We start from the raw sequence: 10,898 nt of genomic DNA on the forward strand, positions 1-10,898 counted from the left end.
CATACCCAATCTCTCGGTGCAGCTACCACAAGAGTTACACGAGTCAGACTACGTGCCTACGTTACATTTACGTCCCCCGAGCCTGCGCAGAAAGCCTCGTCGACCAACAGGAAACGGTTGAAATTTGCTTCACCCGCCCCTATGCACCCGCCTCGTTTGACGTCTACGTGATGACTGTCCATATTTTTTACTGTCTATGGTCACGACCAAACGTTAACGATTGGTTATGGCAAATCCAGAGTGGCTCTGGGCAGCCAATAGTTTTAAACTTCAGAGTACCGCGTTCAAGACAGCTGCTAACGCTTGGCAATGGAAAGTGGCCAGACTGTGTACATGCTATCGCCGACATTCAAAAAACGGATATGCGTTCATATTTCACAACTTTTGTTAAGTACTAAGAAAGGCTGGCAAGCAAGCTGCAGACAGATCTTCAGACACTTCCCTGTTAGGTAGGCAATGCCAGTTAAACACGCTGGAGACGCAATCAGATCAACGTGCATTTCCTCCTGGTTACGAAAACGTTTGTTTTATTTTTCTGTCGGTCCGTGGTTCCTTTATAAATTAATTGCGCAACATTATCAGACTAGTGACAGAAGCACCGGACCTGTGTTCACATCCATAGCTTGTGAAATGGTATGCTGCATCCAAGCAAAGATTCTAGAGGCCCAGCGCAACTCCAAAAATCTTTCAGAAGCATCCCCCCTTGTTTTCTTTTTCACAAATCGCACCCTGGGTGTAGGCCTATGCGAGGTTATTGGCTCGCCCAAGTAGGCTATGTTTCGGGAGAAAATACTGATCTGTAAAGAACGTTTGAATGTATTGCTTCTTAAGTTGTGTTGAGATCAGCAGTCGAAGTTACTTGCGAAGTTGGGCTAACTAACCTAGCTCCCGCCAAGTGTTTATGACAAAAACACATACCTTCCTCCGACAAGTTCCCTGCTCCGTCGACTCCGATCTGCTGATTTGGTGTTTGTTGACACAAAATGTATTGAACCAACATCTACGTACACATGTTATCACAGGGTGGACTGCTTGTATGTTCCTTCTTGCGCTGCGTGGATCCAGTGACAACTGTCACTACTACCGGACGTTACCCGAAGTGAGCATAGACAGGAAGTGAGTCGTGCATGCGTCACTTTGCGACTTTCTTCTTCTTTAGTTTCGATTGCATCGTTATTTCGCCACCTACTGTACAGGAGTGTGTAAAGTAGGCCTGAACCTCAATGTGTGTTGTTGCTAGTGGTTTAATAGACAATGGACAGGCCTACAGCTACTCAGAGGACAATAGAAATGGTAAATGGTTGTAGATTGCTGTAAGGTGGACTTCAAATGAGAGTTTTGTGGTGTTCATTCACAGCATATACCCAAGTTGCAGTCTGTAACATACATTGTGTTTATTTTTTTATTTTTTAGTCTTCCTCAACCACAGCTTGGTTGCGGCAGAGGCTGGAGGATGACCTCTTGGCCTACCTCGAGAGGTCTGATGCTGCTTCCATGGCTGCTGCCCAGAGATGAGGATGGAGATAAGGTCGATGAGGGAAGATCGAAGTGCATCATCAGGATGGTGGACAAGCAGTGAGGCAGGCACAATGATAAACTACACAAAGCTTTAAAGAATTATTTATCTCTGTTGTATTTGACTTGTACTCAATATTTATTTTTACACAATTGTATTATTTCAACTTTCTATTTTACCGTTAAAGTATAATTCTTATTTTATTAACCCTTAGAACCCGATTGACGCAAAATGCATCAAAAAACACAATGGCAGATGAAATGAAATGGCAGATCTGGATAGCCTAGACAATATATAATATGTGTGTGTGGCACCTACAATGACCAGAATAAATCCTTAAGAATAAAGGTAGTGAAAATGCCCTAAAAACAGCTTAGGGTTCTAAGGGTTAAACAAACCTCTCAATGATAACAGTATATTTTCCCCCAAAAATAAACAACTTAAAAAATCAACTAAAAAAAACTCCATCACTGGACCAACTAGGATTGCACAGCACTCATCCGTTAACAAAACTGTTTGAAAATTAGTCTTCATGTATTCTTGAGCCCAATGCAACCATTTCTGCTTGTGAGCATTATTTAGGGCTGGCCAAATAGTAGGTTTATGCACACTTGCGAACTTCTTGAGGATCCTACACCTTGAAGTTCGCAGGACTCTAGAGGCACCAGCGGCTTCAAATACCTGTTTGCTGCTTTGCCATGACATTTTAGCAGCTGCTCTCTTAATCATATGAATTTGTCTGGCAGGCAGTGTTGGGAAGTAACTGAATACATGTATTCGGGATTACGTATTCAGAATACAAAATATGAGTAACTGTATTTAGTTACAGTTACATTTTCAATGAGTGGTATTCAGAATACAGTTACTTTGGCCATTTTAAGGGGTTACTTTTAGAATCCTTCTCGTATGAATTTCTGGGCTTTTTGAACTGAAATTCTAATATTTCAGTGAGATGATCTTGTGCGCTTACAAAATGTATAATGTTTCAGTTTATCCTATAAAGTTAAGTTGTGGGTTTTTTGCTGACATCGCCTGTGGGTCTTACAGACTGAATTACCAGCTTGATTTCCCACTTGATAAAATGTAAAACAGCGCTTATGTAATCCAAGTATTTAGAATACGGTACTTAGATGGAGTAATGTAATGGAATTCGTTACAAATTACATTTTAGGGCATGTATTCTGTAACTGATTACATTTTAAAAGTATTCTTCCCAACACTGCTGGCAGAAACCTTCCTTATTAAGCCTTTGTCTGCACGAACCCACCTGTGCTCTGAATCAGCGACACATTTCCTTACAGTACGATGATCACGCATACGTTTTCGGGAAATATTTTCATACCTTGTCCAAGGCAGTACACAATGTCACGCTTTTCAGCAGCAGAGAGATCCTTTTTCTTTCCCATATTGCTTGAAACCTGTGGCATGCTTAATAATGTGGAACATCCTTCTTAAGTAGTTTAACTTTGATTGGGTTCAACTGGCAAACTAATTATCACAGGTGTCATTATCACAGGTATTTCCATGATCCAAAGAGCCCTGAGACACAATACCATCTATGAGTTTAATTGAAAAGCAAATGTTTATGACACTTAAATCCAATTTGCCTAATAATTTGGAACACAGTGTTAATTAACCTTTTGTGTTGTAATCTTATTTTGCACTTTTGTTATTGTTTGAACTTTTTGTCTTACAATAAACACATTTATATTGTTTAACTCATCCAAGGCTAAGCGTGTTTATTTGTCACCCAAGTATGTTTAGTTACAAAGGCACCTCACTGCAGTCATGCAAAGGATACCTTGCATTGTTATCACACCCTTAAATAATATGAACCATCACACCCGCAAATAGTATGAACCATGTCAGTGCAAAGTTGTGTCCAAGGATTTCAGAATGGAAGGCATCTACATTGTAAAGGGTGGAAAATCACGAGGAGAAGGAATCTGTGTTTACATCCGTGACGAATGGTGCCGGGACACTGTAGTAGTATGCAAACACTTCTCACCACTGGCGGAGTTTATGATCATAAAGTGCCGTCCTTTTTACCTGCCAAGGGAAATTACTGCGATTCTGCTAGTCGCAGTATACATCCCGCCTACCAACAATAACAGCGATAGGAACACGGCTCTTAGTGAACTGTACCAGGCTATCAGTGAACAACAGACGGCACACCCAGACGGTTTCACCATCTTCGCTGGAGATTTTAACCATGCAGACCTGAAAACTGTTTTTCCAAAACTACACCAGCATGTTGATTTTCCAACAAGAGGAGACAACATCCTGGACCTGGTCTACACTACACACAAAGGAGCATACAAAGCCACCCCCCTCCCCCACATTGGACTTTCTGACTATATCACTGTTATGCTAATGCCCGCATACAGACAAAGAGTGAAAGCAAACAAACCGGTTCGCAAGCAGGTAAAAGTGTGGCCTGAGGGAGCCTCTGATGCTCTTCAAGACTGCTTTGACACAACAGACTGGGAAATGTTTAAGCAAGCAGCCACTTACAACAATCAGACAGACATAGAGGAGTACACAGACACTGTAACCTCTTACATCACCAAGTGCATTGATGATGTGACCCACACAAAAGACAGGGGATGTCCTCAGGCTGCTGAGGGCCAGAGACAACGCCTACAGAGCTGGGGGATGAAGCTGGCATGAGAACAGCGAGAGCCAACCTGTCCCGTGGCATCAAGGAAGCAAAAAAGGAATACACTCACAAGATAACCACCCACTTCAAAGACAGCAGGAACGCACAAAGCCTATGGGAGGGCATTCAGGCCATCACAGACTACAAGCCCGCGCCACAGAGCTGTGAGAGCAACATCCCTCTGCTCAACAATCTGAACCGCTTCTTTGCTCACTTTGAAGCACAAAACAGCACTTGCCCACAGAAGACCCCTCCCCCTCCACACGAGCAGCCCCTGTGCCTCTCCCGACAGCGTGAAGAGGACACTTGCTGCTATCAACACCCGTAAGGCAGCAGGCCCAGACAACATCCCAGGTCGGGCGCTGAAGGACTGCGCTGAGGAGCTTAAGGATGTCTTCACAGACATCTTTAACACTTCCCTGAAGCAAGCCATCGTCCCATCATGTTTCAAAGCTGCCACCATCATACCTGTGCCGAAGAAAACTGCTCCATCCTGCTTCAATGACTACCGCCCCGTGGCACTGACACCCATCATCATGAAGTGCTTTGAGCGGCTTGTCATGTCACACATCAAATCCATTCTCCCCCCCACCCTGGATCCCTTCCAGTTTGCATACCGAGCCAAACGGTCCACAGAGGATGCAATCTGCTCTGCCCTCCACCCAGCCCTCAACCACCTGGAGAAAAGAGACTCATATGTGAGATTGCTGTTTATAGACTTCAGTTCTGCATTCAACACCATAATACCACAACAACTCATCTGCAAACTTGACAAACTGGGACTCAGTACCTACCTCTGCAACTGGCTACTGGACTTCCTCTGTCAGAGGCCTGAAGTAGTACGTGTTGGCAACAATATCTCAAGCAGCATCACACTGAGCACGGGGGCCCCCCAAGGCTGCGTGCTCAGTCCGCTGCTCTTCACCCTGCTGATGCATGACTGCACTGCAACCTACAGCAACAACCACATAGTGAAATTTGCTGACGACACAACTCTGGTGGGTCTCATCACCAAGGGCAACGAGACTCAATACAGGTTGGAGGTCGACCTTCTGACCACGTGGTGCAGGGACAACAACCTCCTGCTGAACGTCAGCAAGACCAAGGAGATTGTTGTTGACTTCCGTAGAGGTCACACCCAACACCTGCCACTGACCATTGACGGTGCTGTGGTGGAGAGAGTGAGCAGCACCAAATTCCTGGGGGTGCACATCAGTGAAGACCTCTCCTGGACCACCAACACTGCATCACTGGCGAAGAAAGCTCAGCGCCGCCTGTACTTCCTGCGGAAACTCAGGCGAGCAAGTGCTCCACCAGCCATCATGACCACATTCTACCGAGGCACCATTGAGAGCATCATCTCCAGCTGTATCGCTGTGTGGGGCGGAAGCTGCACTGAATACAACAGGAAAGCCCTGCAGCGCATAGTGAACACAGCTGGAAGGATTATTGGTGCTTCACTCCCCTCCCTGAAGGACATTTACACCACCCACCTCACCCGCAAGGCGACCACAATTGTGAGTGATGCAAGTCACCCCGCTCACAATTTGTTTGATCTACTGCCCTCTGGGAAGAGGTACAGAAGCCTGCGCTCCCGCACTACCAGACTCACCAACAGCTTCATACACCAGGCTGTTAGGATCCTGAACTCTCTCCCCCCTCTCCCCCCTCCACCCTCAGCTACATAACATCCTGGACTTTTAGACCCAAAATGGCTGCCTTGCACTACTCCACTTGTACACTTGCACACTTGCAACTTGTTGTTGTTGTCCTGTTGTCCTGAACACTTCTGAACACACTTCTGCTGCTCTTACATAACTTGCACCACTATGCCACTTGCATACTTAGGTCAAACAAAACTACCTCAGCCATTTATTTATTGGCCTGACTTTTGCACTATTATATTGACTGTCTACTGTATGCACAATTGCACAATTTCTACCAAATTTTGCTGCTCTTATTTCTTCATTGTATGTGCCTTCTTATTTTTACTTTTTATATTGTTTACTTGAATGTTATGTTTGTCTGTGGACCTAATTGGTAAAATATGTCTTGTCTCCACCGTGGGATAGTAGGAAACGCAATTTCGATCTCTTTGTATGTCTTGACATGTGAAGAAATTGACAATAAAGCCGACTTTGACTTTGACTTTGATAAGAGTGACATGACACCGCCACTGTATGGCCCATTGAGTCAGGAATGTGACCTTTCCATTTCCCTCCATTACATAGACTGGTTTATAACGACAGAAACATTCATTGTAAGTAGGTGTGATGAAGCTGGAACATGAATGCAAGTGTGAACTGTATATTGCCCATTGAGTCTGGAATGTGACCTTTTCTGATGCACACACAGACTTAAGTGTTTATGCCTCTAAGCAATTACAAGTGCAAATGGCTGAAATGGCCCATTTTGAGTCTGGATTCTGGAATGTGGTATTTTCAGACACACATTCATTGAAATGGCTTTATATGGTTCTACAATGTGATTACTGTGCGATACAAGCCTTTCCATTTCTCCCTTATTATGAACTGGTTTATAAATAAAGAAACATCAAATGTAAGGTTTAACACTTTTATTACAGTGTCTGCACGACACGTCATATATGTAATACAAGCAAAACAATGTTGATAGAAGTAGATAGCAGCATCTATTTAACTTGGAATCTTTGGTTTTGCCAAAACTTTGCTAGGACACCACTTCCTAGTTGTTGCCATCTTCCTCTCTTGGACATCCAAGACGGTGTTCTTCACACCCTATCAAGGCACCTTGGGCAAAGTTGTGAAGGTAACATGCAGCCAAAATGATGTTCACCACAGTGACCGTGCATGTGTTTTGCAAGTCTCTCAAACGCCTCCACTGGCACTTACACTCACAGGTTACATTGGTGCCATGACCACGTTTACTTCACAAATGCAAATACAATATTTTTGGACACAAACATGTTAGTGCATTGTAGCTTAGGCTACTTCATTAAAACTACAGTAGCCTAACTATATCTATACAAAAAGTGAAATGTAAGTGAAATGTTGCATTTTGCCAGTGAAATATCTATGACCCACACACGGCTATGTGCCCATCACACTGCAATGCTCTGCCCGGACTCAAAACCTGCGACCAGCAGCACCTCCACTCCCTCTCAATCCATATATCTCCTTAACAGATCTGACTTGCACACAGTGGTTAAAGTAAAGTAAAGTGGAATTTGGCAGGTGGGGGAACCCTAAAATCCAGTGTCGGTGCCACGGGGAAAAAAGACTCACCATTGGACAACATATTGAGTGTCATGGTGTATCAATACTTTTTGGACAAGAATTGATTGCTAGCTTCTTGGTCACCTCTGTACACACTATTTATTTTAACAATATATTCACGCTATATTGTTGTAATGAAAGAATATATTTATTATTAATTTATTTGTTCCTCCACCCCCCCTCCTCTTTAACCCCTGCTTGCACACACAGTCTACAATAGATACACTACACTTCACCACAATTATGCCCATATTTGACATCACACACTGCCCTTCATCTGACGCTACACACTGAGGTCCATAGACATTGCCCCACAGCATATCCCCATAAATAATGAGGCTTGAGCCTATTTGAGATATTTATAGTAGAACATTCAAACTATTTGGGGTACCCGTCCAATTGTTTCATTTTCTTATATGGAGGAACACACAGCACACAGGTGTGCGCTTTGTTGGTCTGTAGAACATTCGAAAGGCATATATGTCACAATTGAGTATTAATATTTTCCTTAGTAGGCGACTTTTTAAAAAGGGTTACCGTTCATTTCAACTATTGTATTGTTATATTTTGTAAGTCCCTTTGAACAAAATTACATCATAAATAATAAATGGCAAAACTATTCAGCCTGTAGCATAGTGACTTCAAGATAACCCTGCATACGCTAAGCTGTTACCTGCATCATTGTGACTTGCCTGTAGAGAAGCCTGTAGAGCCTTCTAGGGCTCTGAGCCTGTACCATACACCCACTGAGCTGTTCTAGAGCCTGCATCATAGTGACTTTAAGAGAACCTTGCATACACTGAGCTGTTCTAGAGCCTGCATCATAGTGACTTTAAGAGAACCTTGCATACACTGAGCTGTTCTAGAGCCTGCATCATAGTGACTTTAAGAGAACCTTGCATACACTGAGCTGTTCTAGAACCTACACTAAATGTTGGCTCTCCACCTCTCCATTCTCCACTAACTCGGCATGTATCATATGTTTATATTATGTGTCTATCTCAAAACATAAGGTGAAATGATTGCTTAACTTCTTCCTGTGAAGTGGTGTCCATGGGACATTTATTAAACAGTAAACTATACACTTAAATGCGATCAATTTAATCGCATGGAAAAGAAAAGAATATAGGCAGGTACACTAACACAAGTTAGATGCAAGTTCAACACAGTAACTCTACATACACACCGCCACCGACACAGGAAGTCATTCATTTTCAATTGAAGCCAACTTCTCTCAGCTGCAAGAAGCAGCAAATCGGGCATATTGAGCGACCAAAGCGTCAAGCAGAAAGTTGAAAGTTGGTCAACTATGAGCTAAGACGTGGTTCAGCGGTAAACGACAAACAACATATAATGCTGCCACTGCTGTTAGATCGGCAAAAGCGTCAAAAGCTTTCCTGTTCCTGTTTGTCAAGCGTTCTTGACAGGGTGGCCAGAGCTTCTTTTGCAGCTCAAGTCGGCGGTGGTGTGTACTTACAGTAAACAGACAACAAAATAAAGCAGATAAACCATGAGATAACCACTAACACAGATTAAGTTAGATGGCAGATATACCGCATAAAACAAGATATGCAATGAAATCAAATAAAGAGAAGGAAAAAGAAGAAGAGACGCCTCCTGCTGGTAGTGTGTGGAATAGAAGAGGGTAGTGTTTGTGTGTGTGTGTGTAAAAGAAGAGAGGTGTGTGTGGAATAGAAGAGGGTAGTGTTTGTGTGTGTGTGTGTAAAAGAAGAGAGGTGTGTGTGGAATAGAAGAGGGTAGTGTTTGTGTGTGTGTGTGTAAAAGAAGAGAGGTGTGTGTGGAATAGAAGAGGGTAGTGTTTGTGTGTGTGTGTGTAAAAGAAGAGAGGTGTGTGTGGAATAGAAGAGGGTAGTGTTTGTGTGTGTGTGTGTAAAAGAAGAGAGGTAGTGTGTGGAATAGAAGAGGGTAGTGTTTGTGTGTGTGTGTGTAAAAGAAGAGAGGTGTGTGTGGAATAGAAGAGGGTAGTGTTTGTGTGTGTGTGTGTAAAAGAAGAGAGGTGTGTGTGGAATAGAAGAGGGTAGTGTTTGTGTGTGTGTGTGTAAAAGAAGAGAGGTAGTGTGTGGAATAGAAGAGGGTAGTGTTTGTGTGTGTGTGTGTAAAAGAAGAGAGGTGTGTGTGGAATAGAAGAGGGTAGTGTTTGTGTGTGTGTGTGTAAAAGAAGAGAGGTGTGTGTGGAATAGAAGAGGGTAGTGTTTGTGTGTGTGTGTGTAAAAGAAGAGAGGTGTGTGTGGAATAGAAGAGGGTAGTGTTTGTGTGTGTGTGTGTAAAAGAAGAGAGGTGTGTGTGGAATAGAAGAGGGTAGTGTTTGTGTGTGTGTGTGTAAAAGAAGAGAGGTGTGTGTGGAATAGAAGAGGGTAGTGTTTGTGTGTGTGTGTGTAAAAGAAGAGAGGTGTGTGTGGAATAGAAGAGGGTAGTGTTTGTGTGTGTGTGTGTAAAAGAAGAGAGGTGTGTGTGGAATAGAAGAGGGTAGTGTTTGTGTGTGTGTGTGTAAAAGAAGAGAGGTGTGTGTGGAATAGAAGAGGGTAGTGTTTGTGTGTGTGTGTGTAAAAGAAGAGAGGTGTGTGTGGAATAGAAGAGGGTAGTGTTTGTGTGTGTGTGTGTAAAAGAAGAGAGGTGTGTGTGGAATAGAAGAGGGTAGTGTTTGTGTGTGTGTGTGTAAAAGAAGAGAGGTGTGTGTGGAATAGAAGAGGGTAGTGTTTGTGTGTGTGTGTGTAAAAGAAGAGAGGTGTGTGTGGAATAGAAGAGGGTAGTGTTTGTGTGTGTGTGTGTAAAAGAAGAGAGGTGTGTGTGGAATAGAAGAGGGTAGTGTTTGTGTGTGTGTGTGTAAAAGAAGAGAGGTGTGTGTGGAATAGAAGAGGGTAGTGTTTGTGTGTGTGTGTGTAAAAGAAGAGAGGTGTGTGTGGAATAGAAGAGGGTAGTGTTTGTGTGTGTGTGTAAAAGAAGAGAGGTGTGTGTGGAATAGAAGAGGGTAGTGTTTGTGTGTGTGTGTGTAAAAGAAGAGAGGTGTGTGTGGAATAGAAGAGGGTAGTGTTTGTGTGTGTGTGTGTAAAAGAAGAGAGGTGTGTGTGGAATAGAAGAGGGTAGTGTTTGTGTGTGTGTGTGTAAAAGAAGAGAGGTGTGTGTGGAATAGAAGAGGGTAGTGTTTGTGTGTGTGTGTGTAAAAGAAGAGAGGTGTGTGTGGAATAGAAGAGGGTAGTGTTTGTGTGTGTGTGTGTAAAAGAAGAGAGGTGTGTGTGGAATAGAAGAGGGTAGTGTTTGTGTGTGTGTGTGTAAAAGAAGAGAGGTGTGTGTGGAATAGAAGAGGGTAGTGTTTGTGTGTGTGTGTAAAAGAAGAGAGGTGTGTGTGGAATAGAAGAGGGTAGTGTTTGTGTGTGAGTGTGTAAAAGAAGAGAGGTGTGTGTGGAATAGAAGAGGGTAGTGTTTGTGTGTGTGTGTAAAAGAAGAGAGG

The 10,898-nt window shown here is 43.2% G+C and overlaps 3 protein-coding genes across 7 annotated transcripts in view; all 3 read right to left on the bottom strand.

Moving 5' to 3' along the window:
• The window catches only part of LOC121718902 (zinc finger protein 135-like), a 28,320-nt gene extending 27,201 nt beyond the window's left edge, over nt 1–1,119 (bottom strand). For 2 of the 6 annotated variants that reach the window (XM_042104326.1, XM_042104332.1), the window contains exon 1: nt 919–1,110. The gene's annotated coding sequence lies outside the window, so the exon portion shown is untranslated. Of the gene's footprint in view, nt 1–918 lie in introns of all 6 variants that reach the window. The other 4 variants (XM_042104325.1, XM_042104327.1, XM_042104324.1 and 1 more) reach the window with 4 other exon arrangements.
• LOC121718880 (gastrula zinc finger protein XlCGF57.1-like) overlaps nt 1–10,898 on the bottom strand; it is a 168,201-nt gene that overhangs the window by 124,817 nt on the left and 32,486 nt on the right.
• Nucleotides 1–10,898, bottom strand: part of LOC121718875 (zinc finger protein 708-like) — a 137,977-nt gene that overhangs the window by 51,207 nt on the left and 75,872 nt on the right. The gene's annotated exons all lie outside the window — the stretch shown is intronic.

The sequence above is a fragment of the Alosa sapidissima genome, chromosome 9 (assembly GCF_018492685.1).
Source record: "Alosa sapidissima isolate fAloSap1 chromosome 9, fAloSap1.pri, whole genome shotgun sequence".
NCBI classification, from domain to species: Eukaryota; Metazoa; Chordata; class Actinopteri; order Clupeiformes; family Clupeidae; genus Alosa; species Alosa sapidissima.